The sequence below is a fragment of the Chrysochloris asiatica genome, unplaced genomic scaffold, assembly GCF_000296735.1.
Source record: "Chrysochloris asiatica unplaced genomic scaffold, ChrAsi1.0 scaffold00109, whole genome shotgun sequence".
NCBI lineage: Eukaryota > Metazoa > Chordata > Mammalia > Afrosoricida > Chrysochloridae > Chrysochloris > Chrysochloris asiatica.
The window spans coordinates 11,066,764-11,078,976 of record NW_006408627.1 but is presented as its reverse complement, the minus strand read 5'-3'; the positions used below and the strand labels follow the sequence as shown (position 1 = coordinate 11,078,976).

The 12,213-nt window shown below is 36.8% G+C and overlaps 1 pseudogene; it reads right to left on the bottom strand.

Moving 5' to 3' along the window:
* Nucleotides 1-3,592: 3,592 nt before the first annotated feature.
* Nucleotides 3,593-4,990, bottom strand: LOC102836347 (annotated as a pseudogene).
* Nucleotides 4,991-12,213: the final 7,223 nt, after the last annotated feature.

Here is a 12,213-nt window from a genome sequence, read left to right as displayed (position 1 = left end):
GCATAAAAACAGTTGTGAGGATAGCACAGGGTCAGGCAGTGTGTCATCTGTTCTGTGTAAGGATCACTGATTTGGAACCAACTCCAAGGCACATAAGAGCAACAGCAAATCTTTATGGAAGCAAGCTACCTTATCTTTCTCCCATAGAGTGAGCTGGAACTGCTGACCTTTTGCATCCAAACACTTTAACCACTGTACCAACAGAGACCGTTGCCAATTTGTTTGCTAGAAAGGACCTTAGAGATCTTTTAACACATATCTTTAAGTTTACAAATGAAGAAAAATTAGTGTGAGTCACTTGCGTAAGTCATCAGTGAGTGGTGGTGTTGGCTGTATGCCACCGAGTTGGTTACAACTCATAGTGATCCTGTAAAGATTGTAAATCTTTATGGGAGCAGAAATGCTTTTCTTTCTCTTATAGAGCAACTGGTCGATTTGTACTGCTGTCCTTGAAGTTAGAAGCCCAGCTCATAATCCACCAAGCTACCATTGCTCCTTAAGTTAGTGGTTATTATTATTGACATTGAGTCTGTTCCAACTCATCACAACCCTGTGTAGGGTTTCCCAGGAGTGTCTGGTGAGTTTTAACTACTGGTCTTGCAATTCAAACCCACCTTGCAGTCCTGTACTTATCCTGCAGTGGTATAGCAATATTATTATACCTATCCTCTACATTTTCTCCTGATATAAACCTAGTAATGCAGTACCTATTATTAACACCGTCTCTTTAGTTTACTTCTAAAGTTCCTTGTAAGGAGCCTATGTTGCACAGTGATCAAGAGCTTGACTGTTAACAGAAAGTTCAGCAGTTTGAACTCACCAGCCACAGCATGGGAGAATGATGCGGCAGTTTGCTTCCCTAATGATTGTTCTTGTTGTTTGATAAGTGTCATCTAGGTGGTTCCTAGCTACCCTGAATGGGGTTTCTGAGGAGTGGCTGGTAAGTTTGAACTGCTGTGGGATCAAGCACTGGACCACAACTATGTGGTTCAGACTGACCTTGTGGTCCAATGCTTGATCCCACAGCACCACACCAGGACTCCTCCCTGAAGATTACAGTCTTGGAAAAATTTTGTGTCAGTTGCTGTGAGTCAGAATCAACTTGATGGTAGTAAGAATGTTTCTTAGTTTCATACCCAATTCTCTGGTCATGATTCTGTCACATATATTGTTGTTGTTGTTAAGTACCATAGAGTTCGTTCCAACTCATAGTGATCCTGTATACTGTATCTGAAGAATGGCTGGTGAGTTTGAACTGCTGATCTTGTAGTTCAAATCGACCTTTAGGTCCAGTGCTTTCTCCTACAGCGTCATACCAGGATTCCTGTCACTTGCATGTTGTTGTTGTTAAGTGCCGTTGAGTCAGTTCTGACCCATAGCAACCCTATATAGGGTTTCCGAGGAGTAACTGGTGAGCTTGAACCAATGACCTTGCAGTTCAAACCGATATTGTAGTCCAGGGCATTAACCCACAACACCATACCACAAGTATCTCAGTCAGTAAATATCTAATAATATTTCTATTATCCTTTGATTTAATTCTTACATGTATACTAGTCAGAATCTAAGTCTCTTCTTTAGCTTGCATTTTCCTCTTAAAAGGCTTTTCAAATTAGATTTAATCCAAGAACATTGGACTTCAAAGCTAAAAATATGTTACTGTTCTCTTTTGTAGTAGCTTAAAACAAATCAGATTGATTATACTACAGTTCTTTAGGTTAGAAGTCTGAGATGGGTGTTACTTGGTTAAACTTGAGGTGTCAATGGGGCTCCTTTTCTTTCTGGATGCTCCAGATTCCTGAAGCCTTTCACATTCCTTGTAGGCTGGCATCCTTCCTCCATCTTCAAGCCAGCAACAGCCGGGAGTTCTTCTCACATCACATCTCTCTGAACTTACTTCCTTCATTACATCTCTTTTTCTAACCCTGACATTAGTCAGGAAGCAAACACAAGTTTTTTAAAGTACTCTGGTGATTTCATTAGATCCTCCCAGATAACCCAGGTGATCGTCGTCCTGTTTTAAGATCAGTTGACTAGTAACCTAAATTCCATCTGCAATCTTAATTCCCCTTTCCACTAACCTAATAGATTAACAGGTTTTAGGGATTAGGATATGAGCATCTTTTGTTGTTCTTTTTTTGCTACAGTGTCCATTCTGATTTCTGTTGACCCCACATGACAGTAGAATTCTAGTCCCATAGAGTTTTCTTGGCTATAATCTTTCCGGAAGCGGATCACTTGGTCTGTCTCTTATGGAGCTGCTGGATGTGTTTGAAATGCCATCATTTCAGAATTGAAGGAAGACTCATAAACAATCTGCAATATGTACAACCTTGATTTCTGGAAGCAAAGAGAACTTGAAATACTTGTTGATGAAGATCAAAGACTTCAGTATGGATTGTACCTCACTGTAATGAAAACAAAAGTCTGCTCAACTGGACCAGTAAATAACATCCTGTTAAATGGAGAAAAGATTGAGGTTGGCAAAGAATTGGTTTTGCTTAGATTCCACAATCAACCCTTATGGAAACAGCTGTCAAAATATCAAAATTTGCGGTAGGCAAATCTGCTCCGAAAGTTTTAAAGAGCAAAGATGTCAGTGTGAAGATCAAGTTGTAATTAGCCTAAACCATGTTATTGCTAATTGTCTTTTGTTTTTTTTTTTCACATCACAACATTGTTTATTATGTGAATTTTTACAGTACAAACAAAAAAAATACAGAAATGTAATATATGAATACAGCTAAATACAGAATGGTGACTTCCCCACCCCCCCCTTCAAGAGGCCATGATTCTCAATTCTAGTAAAGAGACTGCACATAGGTAGAAACAGGTTGTTCATTAGCTTCATATTTTGCTTAGAAATGATTTATAAATGCATTTCCCCCCTGCTAAAGGAAAATTTCCTTGTTGGTTCCTACCATATGAAAGATGCTATATTCTATTTTAGTAGGGCCAATATATGGAAAATATCTAAAAAAATGTTATTACAAAAATGAAGCAATATGAGATAATAATAAAAAAGTTCTATGTGCATTGTAAGCATGTAGTTTTTTTTTTTTTTTTTCCCTATGTGTATTTTCAATCAATGGAAGTATCAAAAATAGGGTCAACTGTGTTAGACTAAATTACATAATTGTATATGCTGCACTGAATGGATCTTTTGTATTATAATTATCATAGAGAAGCATAGTTTGCATCATATTGTGGCAATTTATCCTCAATGAAAACCTTCCAGAGTCCTTTTATTTTGGATAGCCTGTAAATAATCAAACCACCAGAACATGATTGTACAACAGTAAAATGTTCTCTTGCATTAAACTGAAACATCTGTTTAATAAAAAATAAAATAAAATAAATAAATAAAACGTAGGAAAGGTACGTAGGGTTGTTACTTTCTAAGTACACAATAACCCTAGACAATTCAAGGCATATTAATCTCCATCAAGAACAACAACAAAATAATTTTTGTCATGTTGTTAAAGCCATCATTGTGGATAAAACTGATGCAAATTGGTCAAACAGATCCAACCAACAAACACTGATGTCCAAGCTGGCATATTTGCAACTAATATATGGTCAATAGAGGGGTTTAGAAGATCTTCCCTTTCTTCTTATTCTTTTCCAAAGTTCTCAAAGAGTTCTGTTGTTCTAATATACACTGCTGAGCTTCCCAGTTTGCTTTCTCATCCTCAAACTCATGACGTTTTTCCTCTAATTCTTTGTGCTGTACTTCCAAATTCTTTTTCATTTGCTCATGACGCCATTGGAGCTCAGCTTCAGAATCCTTCAGTTTCTGAACTTTTTATTTGACCTTCATCTCAAACACTTGCTCCATCTCCACCTTCATCTTCTTCATCTTGGCAACATGCTCCCTCCTTTCCTCTTCCATTTGTGCCAAAGGGCTCTTTGTAAGTCTGTCCTTTATTCTTGTTGTTATCAACTGCATTATAAGTCACAGCTACCAGTGTTCTGCTTCTTTAGTTTTCACAATGTACATTATTAATGCCATCTTTCAGGTCCTGCATATGTGTCCTTATCAACATACTCCTTAGAATTTTAAAATCACAATGTTCACCGTTTTCAACTTTAGCAACACCCTGTGGATACTGCTTTCCTCTGACTATTTTGCCATTAACTTCAATGATAGTATTACTACCTACCACAGCAAGAGGTAAATAGTCCTTTGCCTTTTTAACAAGCTTATTTTCTTCTTCATCATCTGTTTCTGGAAATTCATATATTTTAATTGTATGTTCTTGAATTTCTTTCATTATCTGTTTTTTTTTTTTAAACTGTTGGCACTCCTCTGGTGTGAGTGTATCTGCTTTGACAATAAAGGGGATGATACTCACTTTTTCATGTAAACGCTTCATAAACTCAATATCCAGTGGTTTAAGTCCATGTCCTGAGGGAGCAATGAAATATAAACAACACTGCACTCTGTTGTCCAGCATCTGATGTCTGTTCATGTGAGATTCTGCATTTAGGTAGTCCTCAAATTTAATATCAGTGTAATCGATAACAGGCTGCCAGCAATTACTATTATCCACAGCATCTCCAAATCCTGAGGTATCAACTATTGTGAGCAGTAACTGAACACAACTTCTTTGATTAAAACTTTGGTTTGTTCCACCTGTACAGTCTTTTTTATCCTATGGGAAGGACCTGGATACTCTGGAGAATATAAATTGGTGAGGAATAATGAGTTGATTAACGTTAACTTTCCCAATCCAGATTCATCTCCTACCATAAGTGTGAATTCAAACCCTCTCTTCACTGATTTTCTGTATACTTGATTTGGGAGATTTGCAAATCCCACATAGCTTTCAAGATTCTTCTCTTGAGCTACTTTGCAAAGAATGCATTTCCATTGTTCCAGTGTTCCAAGTTCCAACAGAGTAGATCTACAGAGTAACAGCAAATAAAGAATTACAAGAATTGTAGGTGCCATGGTGCTGCTGTTGACTCTCCTCTCCTCAGCAGCAGTGGATCTTTGTGCTTTTGTCTCATGCATGTGAACATTATACAATGAATAAGGAAGGATGTAAAAGCATTGATTCATTTAAATTATGGTGCTGGTGTGTATCAAAAGTACCAACCATGACTGCCAGATGAGCAAAGAAATCTGTCTTGGAAAAAATAAATCCAGAATGCTCCTTGGAGTTGTAAGACTTCATCTCTAGTTTTTTGGACATGGTTTCAGGAGGGATCCATTCCTGGAGAAGGACATCATGCTTGGTAAAGTAGAGGTTCATGGAAAAAGAGGGAAATTCCCCAATAGGATAGATTGACACAGTGGCAGCAACAATGGGCTCAAACATAACAATGATTGTAATGGTGAAACAAGACCAGGCGGTGTTTCATTCTGTTGTGTATAGGGTCTCTATGAGTTGGAACAGACTCAATGGCACTTAGCAACAGCAACAACATTTACATTTATATATTGACTCAGGTAGGATGGAGTCTTTTAACAAATGCTTAAACACAATGAAAGTTTATTTCTAAAGTTCATTGCATTATTACCCAGGATATTGCCTCCTTAGTTTCTTCTGTGTGTGTTACTTCCTAAATGTGTTTGTTGTTTTCCTGAACAAAGAAATTCTTCATACCATAGAAAGTACAATGTGTTTCAGTTCTCAAAAGCAAATGCAAAGCAGTCTCTTTTTATATTATGTTATTCAACTATAATTCTGTGCTATGTAAAACATGCTAATCTGTTCTGAAGACATGGTTTTTCTAATAGTTATATAAGTTGCTCTTGTTACTTTATACTAAGCAATAAGTTTTCCAGGGGTGTTACTAGAACACTTGTTTTTAAAACATGACAAAAATAGAACATGTAATTAAAAGGGTACATTATTCATATCCAACCAATTATGCTGACACTTTTAGTCTGACTGGGCCTTTAAGATTGATCTGGCCAGGTATCTGGCCTTGACGAAATGTGAAGAAGTCCATGTGTGTTTCAGGTTACATTACTCACTCCTTTGATTTTTAATAATGGCTGCATTTTGGAGATCAGACTCCTTCTTGGCTAGATCACCACCTTTATAACCAGTTTAGATATTGTCCTACTGGGAATTCTTTCAAGAAATTAATGTACAGTTTATGTACCAATTTGAACTCCTTGTTGCTTGGAACGAATTCACTTTTAACAGCATCTAATGGGGTCCTGGTGTGGCACTGTGGGTTAATGCACCAGACTGCAAAGCTGGTTTCAACTGCAGGGTTGGTGGTTCAAGTTCACCAGCTGCTCCTCGGAAACCCTATACAGGGTCACTATGGGTCAGAACTGACTCGATGGCACTTAACAACAACAACAATGTCAGAAGAACATTTGAAGTCTTTGAAGATACCAGTTAAGAAATTTATTTGTTTTCTCTGAGTTACATTTTTTTTTCTACCATTCTGTTTTGAAAGAAATACAAAAGTAAAATTTTGGTGAATGAAATTTATTTGTGTAGAACAATCATTTGAAGTACTGACTATGACTTATCCCTAACCTTTGAATAAACTTAGCTTTATCTCAGTCATTTAGTTGTGGTATGAATGAGGAGCTCAGCATTCACAGTTTTAAAAATTCCTACCAAAGTATCATATGTTATGACTACCGATGGACATAAAGACCTTTTAAATATATTTTTATATGAAGAGTCCAATCATATATTTGTTGCATGTGGAAGCATAACAGCCCACTGTTTGACTGGGCTTCAGTATATTTATCACCTTCTTCTTTTAATTTAAAGAACCCTGGTGATGCAGTGAGACAAGCACTGAGCTGCTGATGGTTCAAACCCACCCGCTGCTCTATTCTGTTGGAGAATGATCAGATTATCTGTTCTGATAACGATATATAGTCTTGGAAACCTGGTGGAGCACTTCTGCTCTGTCCTGGTGGGTAGCTATGAGTTAGAAATAACTTGATGGGAGTTGATTTGGGCATTTTCCATATAATATAAAAGAATAATGATCTTATTACCATTGCCCCAAAACACATAGCAATATCCAGAAAACAACCAGGGATATTATCAGTCTATCAGTTAAAATACTGTATAATAAATTTCCTAGTAGAGAGTATTTTGTATCTTCAGATAGCTAATATGAATTTCACTTCCAGATCTGCCCATAACTACTGCTGTGCCTTTGATAAAAGTCACATGATTTGTATCAATGGTAACTTTCTGGTCTTAATTGGCTTGTAAATATAATGTCAAACATCTATTATTAGACCCTAAATTTGTTTATATTTTTTTATATTATAAATTAAGCTTTATGAACATTGTATATACACATTTTTGCTTTTATCTTCATCAATTATTGAAGACAAAATGGAGAAGTATATACTGGAAACTGCATACTACCTTTAAATATATTAAAAACCTGCAAAGTATAATTGATGCATTATATTTCGTAAATAAATATTTCTCATTTTATTTATTAACCTTCTCGTTTTTGCAATAACTTCCTGAACAGATGCATACGAGGTCACTAAGATGTTAGCAGAATTTCATAATACCATATAAAGTTTCCATTGATTTCAGTATCTTTTAATATCAATGGAGACTTCTGAGCCAATAGAAAGTAGACTTCCTAGACTTGGATTTGCTTCCCAAAACCTAATTTAAGAACTCAGTGATTTTACTATTGTCATTTAGTCTCACTAAATCTTTGGTATAATAACCCATTGCTGTTGAGCTGACTGCAGCTCATGGCAGCGCCGTCTATGCCAGAGTAGAATTGTAGTCCATAGGGTTTTCTATGGCTGAGATCTTTTTGAAAGTAAATCTCCAGACTTTTCTTCCAAGGCTCTTTGAATGTACTAGAATTGCCAACCTTTCAGTTAGTAGCCAACCCTTAACCACTTGTGTAAACTAGGGACACTTAATATTGTTATTAAGTGCCGTTGAGTCAGTTCCAACTCATAGCAACCCTGTATAGGGTTTCTGAGGAACAGCCGGTGGGCTTGAACTATAAATCTTGTTGTTTGAAGTCCAGTGCTTATCCTTCAGTGCCACACCAGGACTCCTCACATGTAATGTTGCTGTTACTGTTGAGTGCTGTCAAGTCAGTTTCAATTCATAGCAGTCCTGTATAGGGTTTCCAAGGAGTGCGGCTGGCGAGTTTGAACTGCTGATGTTGTGGTTCAAACTGACCTTGTGGTTGAGTGCTTGTCCTACAGCACCACACCAGGACACCCTTATCTGCAATGAGAGGATCAAATTACCTATCTAGAAAGGCTAGTGTGAGAATCAAATGGAATCATACATATGAAAGTACTTTACAAGCCTTAAATCATTATATAGTTTTTGTTACTGCATATAAAATCTGTTTAATTGATTTTGTTATAAGATTTGTCACTGCTTTTTGATAAAATTGTGAATTTCATTTAATGATCTTTAATTTACTTCAAATGCATGCTATTATCATTTTTCTCTAACATTTCTTAAGATTGGTGCATAAGACATTTGTTCAAATAAATATACTGATTATTGTTTTTCAAGTGAACATATTGGATATATTTTTACAGAAGCATCAGAACATGGTGAAATTTGGGGACTCTTCATAGAGTACAGATTCATATGCTATGTTAAAAACAATGAAATGCATAAATGGACTTATATGAAGTATTTCCAAAAAACATTTTACCTCTAGGAGAGACCAATTTAAAACACATCTGACTTGCTTTTCAGTGATATTTCAGAATAAGCTCTGATGACAAATCTGAAGGTGAAGGCCTTCAGTGGTCTCTTCCACCATCAAGACCTAGTGCTCTGAAGACCTTCATCTTCATATTAGTCTTCAGAGCCAGAGTGTTAATTGACTTGCACAAGATCAAAAAATTGAAGGACCATAGGAAAGGCACTAGAATAAATTTTCTCGTCCACAGTGCTTTTGCCTTCTTAATGTTGTTGTTAAGTGCCATCAAGTTGATTTCTGAGGAGCACCTGGTGAGTTTGAAATACTGACCTTGTGGTTCTCAGCCCAGTACTGATCCTACAGTGCCATACCATTAAGCCTTAGACATTTTGAAAATTATTGAAGACCATCTCTCTGGTGATTTCTTTGTACTGCATCAGATTCATATTTTAAGCAAAGGAGATACACACTCACCCTTCATTGCCACTCCATCTTGGAAGGGCCATATTTTATTTATGGTCATATTCCCACATTTATCTATAAGATATAGTGATGGCATCCACTGTAAATGCTTCCTTTCTCTGTTCACGAATAGAAATATTACAAATGATCAAGAATGTGAAGTTTTCTTTATACGGGAATTTTCAAGCTTTCTTTCCCTTCCCTTTTTATAATAATCTAAATTTGTGATCCCTAATACCTGTAAAGGAGATCTGTCTGGTACTGTAGTGGTTACGAATTGGGCTGCTTACCTCAAGGTCGGCAGTTTGAAATTACCAGCCGTTCCACAGGAGAAAGATGAGGCTTTCTCCTCCTGTAAAGATTTACAGCCTCGGAAACCCTGTGCAGAGTAACTATGAGTTGGAAATGACTCCACGGTACTTAACAACAACAACAACAGCAAATACCTGTAAGGAGCCCTGGTGTGGCGCTCTGGGTTAATATGCCAGACGGCAAAGCCATTTGAACTGCAAGGTCGGCGGTTCAAGCTCACAAGCTGCTCCTCGGAAACCCTATACAGGGTCGCTATGGGTCGGAATCGACTCGACAGCACTTAACAACAACAACAATACCTGTATAGAATTTATTTATTCACAAGTAAGGGGAGTATATTATACGACATTTGTCATAGAGTCTTGACCTATTTATTCAAGATAGAAAATGGGTCTCCAGGTACAAGCTTATGTTCATCCATCCACCTATCCACTTGTTCCTTCAGCTTATGATTACTAACTATGATTTATGGCATTTAACAGCAACAAAGTGCATTTTGACTTAGTTTCAATCATTATGAATTATGAGTAGGATCCTCAGCATAGGCTTCCCTCTTCTTTTTTCATCCCGGACATATATACTTCCATCTTTTCAGCAGAAACACTAGCCCTTTAGTTTTACTTTAGTTTTCTTAGTGTGTAAAGATATTTCTGCACCATAGATTGTTATGGTCACTTTGATTGCTTTTTGACTTACCAGAGCCCCTCAAAAAATAACCCAAACTTATTACTCTGAGTCACAGAACAAGTGTTTTTAAAAACAGAAATTGAAAAGAGATCTTGTTTATAGGTCTTATATAAATAGTGTAAGTAGTTTTCTCATTAATTCACCATGCCAATATTAAATGAAAAAACTGTCTTAAGATGTTCATGTTGGAAAAAGGCCCATCATTTTAAATAGAAGCATGTCTTCACTCACACAATTCACAAAAATACAGTTAAGAATAAGGTTTCTTAAGCATCCATTTAGCTTTTAGGCATTTAAGATTTAATGGTGGCAAATATATTTTTTTTTATTATTTCTTCTTCAACAAGAATTATTATTTATTTATTTTTTGTAAGGACCACTATTAAAACTACTTTAAATCCTATTTTCAAATCTTCTAGGTGAAATAAACAAGGAAAACGTCTTCCCTATTATGTTGACTTGTTGATGTCATCAAGTGCCTTTGAGTCGGTTTCTACTCATAGTGAGCTTGCATAGGATTTCCAAGGATCAGCTAGTGGGTTTGAACTGCCAACCTTGTGGTTCACATCCCAGTCTGATTCTATAGTGCCAAACCAGGAGTCCAATGTTGCTTTGCTATTATTGTTGTTGTATGTCATAGAGTTGGTTATGACTCACAGTGACCCTGTATAGAGTTTCCAAAGGGCAGCTGGTGGGTTTGAACCATCAATGTTACCTTGTTGTTGTGTTGTGTGGTGCCGTTGAGTCGGTTCTGACCCATAGTGACACTGTGTAGGGTTTTCCGAGGAGGAGCTAGTAAGCTTGAACCGCCGACCTTGCAGTTCAAAGAGCTTTGCAGTCTTGCACATTAACCCACAGCACCACACTAGGACTCACTTAATTATGCTTAAAATTGGGCTGAAACATTAGATTTTTTTCTACCATTCAAGGTATGACTCTAGATCAGTGCTAAATTTGGGTATAAAAACAAGATTTGTTTATTTTGGTTACCAACTTCTTCTTTTGACCATGGAAATAGTAGTTATAGGTACTAATATAAGACCACCTAACTCAAGGAAAAGTATATGGTCCATCAAAAAGGTGTATGGAGTCCTGGTGTGGTGCTTTGGGTTAATGCGCTGGACTGTAAAGTCGTTTTGAACTGCAAGGTCGATGGTTCAAGCTCACCAACTGCTCCTCAGAAACCCTATACAGGGTCACTGTGGGTAGGAACTGACTCCATGGCACATAACAATAACAAAAACAAATAACTGTATGTAAAGATGAATAAGAAATGTATATTTTCTCAATTTATTTCTGTGTAAAATTTAAATAGATAATTAAGTTGCTAAGTGTTGTTGAGTTGGTTCTGATTCATAGCTACCCTGTATTGGGTTTCTGAGGCTGTAAATCTTTGCAGTAGCAGAAAGCCTCATCTTTCCCCCATGGAGCAGCTGGTGGTCTCAAGCTGCTCAACTTGTGTTTCACGGTCCAGTGCTTAACCTAGAGAATCACCATTCTCCCCAGTAGGATAAAGTTAAATGCCATTGAGTCAGTTACCCTATCATAGTAATGGGTTTCCAAGGAGCGGCTGGTGGTTTTGAACTTCCCACCTTTTGGTTAGCAGTCCAGTTCTCATCCCACTATACCATGACATTCATTACTTATCCAATCTGTTTTGTCTTTTGTGTTCCCCAGTGTAATGCATCAAATAAGTAAACCTGGAATTTATATTCATTCTTGTTCTTAAATATTTTTCCTAACATTCTGTTGATACGTAGACTCATTTTTTTTCTTACCTAATTCTTTCAGCGTCATATAAATGGGATCTTAAAGGAATCTTTGCTAGAAGATAAAGAATGATAATTTTACTGCTGATAGAAATGAGTATTGAATTAAGCTTTCAATTTTACGGAAGAAAACAATTCTTAAAAAAATTTCTTTTAAGGCAGTGGTATGACATACAACCAATTCCGTATGGATACATATACTCAAGAATAAACAAGCGGGCTTTTGTGAGTCACATTAATTCCAGAGAGAACCCGCAGCAAGAACACTTTTCCAGAGGTATAAGGAAATTTTTTAATTAGAGGATTAGCATAGTGGTTATGAATCAGGCTGCGAACCGCAAGG